The sequence below is a fragment of the Nanorana parkeri genome, unplaced genomic scaffold (genome assembly GCF_000935625.1).
Source record: "Nanorana parkeri isolate BGI_ZX_2015 unplaced genomic scaffold, ASM93562v1 scaffold183, whole genome shotgun sequence".
NCBI lineage: Eukaryota > Metazoa > Chordata > Amphibia > Anura > Dicroglossidae > Nanorana > Nanorana parkeri.
In genome coordinates this window covers 1129121-1134862 of record NW_017306451.1, presented here as the reverse complement: position 1 = coordinate 1134862, position 5742 = coordinate 1129121, and positions in this window count along the sequence as shown.

Below are 5742 nucleotides of genomic sequence, written 5' to 3'. Positions count from 1 at the left end.
GCCTGCAGTGTGATCGGACGCGTGGCAAAACTTTACCTGGGTTCCGTTCCACTGCAAACGCAAAAAATAGGGCTTGCTGCCTCCAGCATTACTCAGCAAGTATTCCTCTTTCACAAACCTTTCTACAACCTTCCTGTATATCTCTGCACAGCAATCAATCTAAGTATAGCCAACTGGAAATATTGTAATCTTTCCTCCATTCTAATGATAATTTATATCAAGTGGACCCATATTATGTTGAACTACTTCCTCAGACTTGGTCTCTGATCTTATTCACAATAGCTGGTGCAGATTACTCCCACATACAAGCGGTTAATACAAGAGCTGTCACCTGCTTTTAACAAATGGGAAAACTCATCTTAACTCATGGTGTGCAGCTTTGTCCTAGGCAAGGCAGCAACGCCGCCCTCAGCGAATCTGCTGCTCCAGGCAAACGCCTTGTTTGCCTCGCGGCAGATACGCCCCTGGCTATCACCACTTAAAAACTTTGGAAGATATGACTTTACTCATAGTCTGCCCTGCAAGGCAATCCTAAATACACATTGCATGATAAACACCGGTATGACAAGTTAATTTGCTGGTAACTTTCCGGGATAAATTGTTTCTCTTATGGGTGTTGGAGAGCCGCTATCTTATATCGGGAGACTCCCGGAACGTAGGGGAAAGTTGGCATGTCTGGATACCCGACTGGATATCTCCGTCTTAAGCCTGTTCCCTGGGTGCTGGAACCAGAAGCAAGTGAATATAGCATGGGCTTACCCCAAGAAGCAGACAATACTGACTTTGGAGTGGAAGCATGAACTGGTTTATTGAAGAAAGCACACAGAGTTTATACCTCACAGAATCAGAGAAGAGTTCAGTGTGTTACATTGAACAATCCCCTCCCCTAGACAGCCAGGTCCCGCATTGGAATTCTTTAAGTACATACACTCTTTGATCCTAATGAATGTCCTTAATTAGATGAGAGCTTGATCCCATCATCCCAAACAATGGCCACTCCAGACAGCCTGCTGCATTCACAAAATTATGTTTAGCAGAGATGGTATCCAAACAAGATGGAAGTCCGGATGGTTCAAATCAAGTCAAATAGTGAAAAGCTAGTGAAAAGCAAACAAATAGTGAAAAACAAACAAAGTTCTCTGGGGTAATAAATCTCTGTAGCCCTAGGTCCATAGTCAGAAGGAAGGAGGCTAGCCCTCAGGCTACTCCAGCAGCCCCAGTGACGGTTCAGTCTGTCAAAGGGTGGCGTTCATAGTTTTGAGCGAACTTGGGTAGAATGGGTTCACACCAAGCCCAGCCTCATTTCTATTGTGTAGGACGGGGTGAGGTGGCAGGAGAAGCAAATACTGTTGTTGTGGGAGAAGTGAGAAGAATTTACTGTGAGGTGGAGTGGAGGGTGCTGGCAATTTGTAATGAGCTGGAGGTGATGGAATGTGCTGGGAGTGGGCGTGTGAGGAGTCTGGGGAAGGATATGCTGGGGTGGCTACAGTGCTGCTGGCACGTCTGCTGAGGTGCGAGATGGAACTTGTAGTAACTTTATCTTATTGTTCCCAGACCTTGATGCCCTGGCTGTGTGGGTGGAGCCAAACAGAGCTGAGCTAAAAGGTAACAGAATCTCCCAAGAAGATGCACCCAATGATTCAGGTAAGGATGGTGTGGGTTTTGGGTAGGGGCATGTGATCATGTATTATGTTACACCCTAAACATGAAACATGGACCAAAAGGTAAGCTTAGGGATCGCAGAGGCTGCTGTTGACACTGGCTCTGTACCCCTGTGACATTTCCAATCAAGAAGACATATATACAGTTGGAGACTTCAAAATCATTGTTGCTAGTCACAGTTCCCCCTTTAGGGCTTGTTCACACCAAATGCAGACCAGATCTGCATGACTTTCTGCACATAGTGCAGTGTGTTGTACCGTGTTTTTTGCCGCGTTTTTGATGCGTTCCGGGCCGTTTTTGGTCAAAATGGGGTTTCAGGGCGTTTGCATGCGTTTTTGATGCGTTCCAGAGCAGCTAAAATAGGGCTTGCTGCAGTTTTTTTTTTACATGCTCTGGAACTGAACTCTGCGGTGTGAACTAGAGCCCCTAATACCATTGAAATACATTGGATGCAGTTTTGATCCGGTCTGTAACTGCTCTGCTCTGCTCTGCTCCTGGAACGCGCTTGGTGTGAACTATCCCTTACTGGTTGGGGAATTTGTTTAGCTGTCTTAGTAGTGTAGATTTATTGCCCCCAACGCTTCTGGTCATCCTGGCCAGCACTGAATGTAACCCTATGCCTAATGCAGTGTTCCTCAGGCTGCCTTCTCAGCTAAAAACTGACAGCTACTTGTAATTCTGGAAATAAATCTCACAGTTTAAATACATTTCTATTATAGTTATAGAGCAGTACCAACAATTCTCCATAATATAAAATCTTGTTTTACTTTTTGTTTTTTACTTTTTACTGATAACTACACCACCCCTTTCAGCACTTGCTTGCTGTGGCGGTGGGAGGGATTAGCCTAAATTCACACCTAAGCAGATGCGACCATGCACACACTTTGAAGTTTGTTTTTCACACATCAACATATCAACATGCATGGTGTTAGGGTAGCCCATTCATTTCAGTGGGCAGCCCTGCACACCTTAATCGCACAAAACAAGTACGGACAGACTTTTTCTCAAGACAACCTCAGCCAGTGTGCACCCGCCTTTCTCTCTAGTGCTGCTGTGAAGGAGCGGTGATATTGGGTTATGGAAGTTAGATTTATTATCCTAGTTTATGTTTCGTTCCTAAATGCCTTCGCAAGGAGAATTTTCTCTAATTTGTCTCTGCTTCTTAACTGTCCCCAAATTGTCGCAAGCTTGTTGGGAACCTCCTGGATGACAGCTGAATAGTCCCAATGTGAACCTCCTGGATAACAGCTCAATAGTCCAGATGTGAACAAGGCTTACAGTGAGGTCCTAAGATCTGAGATGCAGAAAAACACTGGAAAACTACTGAGGAATGTTAACTGGAAAATTAATGTTGAAATTTAACTCCCTGCTCTCATGCCCCCATGTTCACTGACAACTTGTCCGCAGCTCTGGTTCCTAGTAATGTACTGACTATCCTCAGACATCCCAATCTGCAAAACCTTATTTCAGGGAGGTGCCCTTCTCATTTCAGGGAGGTACCTTCTCTGTTTTTTTTATTTTTATTTTGAGAGTGGCCGTTGGCCACCGTGCACTTGTGTAAAGGTGGCTGTGTGTGATGAATTGCAGCGCAGGGAGCTCCCCTCCACAGCTCAGCCAGCAGCCAAAATTACGAAGTGTGCCACTCACCTTCCCTGCCCCCTCCACAGGCGTCTTCTATCGGCTCCCCCCGGCACTAATATTTACATGACAAGGTGTCTGCCGAGCTAGCTCTGGGACCTTTGCCTCCAGCCAATCACAGGCTGCCTTGCCGTGCCTAAACCCCTCCCACTGAGCAGCCACGAAGTTTTTTCTCTTACAACTTAAACTTTATTCATACTCAGCAGAAGCCGAACTAGTGAGCGCAGCAGACTCGGGATAAAATGTCTCTCTTGCGGTCGTCCGGGACCCGCTATCTAATAGCGGCTGACTCCCGGAACGTCCGGGAGACTTGGGATGTCTGTATCCTGGATGCTCTTCTGCTATCTATCCCTAATGTCTGTGACATTAGGGTTCACTGGGGGCCCACATCGAAATTTGGCTATGGTGCCCCATGATCTGTAGTTACACCCTTGTATGAAGTGTTACATTACTGCAATATCTTTGTGCATGTCCCTACCAGTACCGGACATGGTTTTAAAGGAAAACTGTAGAGAGCAAAACTATTGGAACTACTGTTATCACCATATTCTAAAGAAACTAATTGCTTAGCTGTCTGGCTTCCATGTTTTGTTCACTAACCCAAATGAGTGGTGACTTTACTGGCTAAGTACTTAAGGTGATTCACAAGAAAAAACATGTATCTTGATCAGTACCTATGCATGTGATGGTTTTGAATGACATGCATGGACAAAAAGACAGAAGTGAGTGGTTTAGTTTGCGTATCATAAAGTGCCCTGTTAGTGTACAATTTTAAATGTTACAGTGAGAGGGCTTTTCTCTATGGAGATGGTTGCTATAGTGACTAGTCAGGATTATTATTATGCCAATAGATCACATTAAATTAACTTAAATAAATAAAGCTCTGTCTTGAATTTGGAAATAATGGCTAACATACAAACATACAGGAGAACCGTTTCTTTGCCAATGTGAAATAACCATGCAAAAGCAATTCAGACCCCCTCATGTGTCTGCATTAGGGATTGGCAATCTGCCCAGGTTCTATTCATGGGGGTCCGTCAAATCCTGTGCAAAATTCACAAAAAGCTAAAGTTAACGTGCAATCCCATTGAAACGTAAGGAGGGGGGGAATCTTGGTGCAGAATTCTGGTCATTTTTAAGGCTAACAGGTGAGCTATCGTTGTCAAAAAAGGGCACAGGGAGTCGAAGACTGCCATGGGGAACATTTAACAAAAGTAGAAACATTTTTAAAATAATACTGTGCAATGAGGAGAGGTTCCTTGTAATGCGACTTCGAGGGCGACATGGAAAAAGCACCAATCCTTTAAATGCCTCTAAAGGATAAGTGCACTTTAAAAAACAAATGTATTTACTGTTTTATTTACCACGTTCTGATGTGCCTGGCCTCCATTGATTGTTTACATCCTGCGGAAGACATCTATTTCTCATGGCTGTGGCTGCAGTACATCCCCATTGACTTCTAAAGGGCTTGTCTACCTCTGTTTCCTGGCTGAGACATGAGCCCCATAGAAGTCATTGGAGAGGTACTGTGCAGGCATGGCCAGTAGAAGATGAGTGGTCAGAATGGGGAGTGGTGATGTCACTTTAAAGGGACCAAAAAGATACAATAAGTGCAATTTGTTTCAAATCCTTATCCTTTGAACTGTACAATTTTCACAGACCGCATCAGTGACACCGTATTCTGGCATTACATATTTTGGATGGGTCATTGATTTATAACTTTTACATTTAGCTTGGCTTAAATATAGTAGCATCACCTCCAATGTGATACATTTCAACTTGCTAATTCTTGAAGCTATAGTTTTACATTGCATGCTGGTTATGAGTCCATGATCTATCAGGACACACTGACCCTTCTTCATCATTGAATCATTTGATGCCCCCAATGCACAACTTTACATTTATAAACATTGATCCTCATTAGCAATATAAGTTGCCCAATATACCAATGCATCCAGGTTATCTAGTTAGTCAAAGACATCATCCAAATATTGTTTTCTACTACCTAGCATTGTATGATCTGCAAACATAAAAATGGTAGTTTAAATTCCAAATGCTCTATCATTTATGTATTGGTTTACAAATTGGTCTAAAACTGAACCATGAGGTACACCATTTACAACCACGGAAAATTCAGAGTATGATTAATTCATCAGGACTCTCTCTGAAAGAAAATAAAAAGATTTAAAATTAAGTGCAAAAAATCTTATTTTCTTTCTCTCTTTAAACTAGTTTTCTATCAATTTACTGAAATATCTAAACCTTTAGATTCTAATATGCACATTGACCATCTGTGAAGAGGTGTATCAAATGATGAAGCTAAGTCCAAATATACTAGATCAAAATCTACCCCTTTGTCTAGGTTTCGGCTTACATTCTCATAAAAGGAAAGTGGATTTGTTTGGCAAGGTTGATTTTTCCTAAATCCATGTTGGATATCCC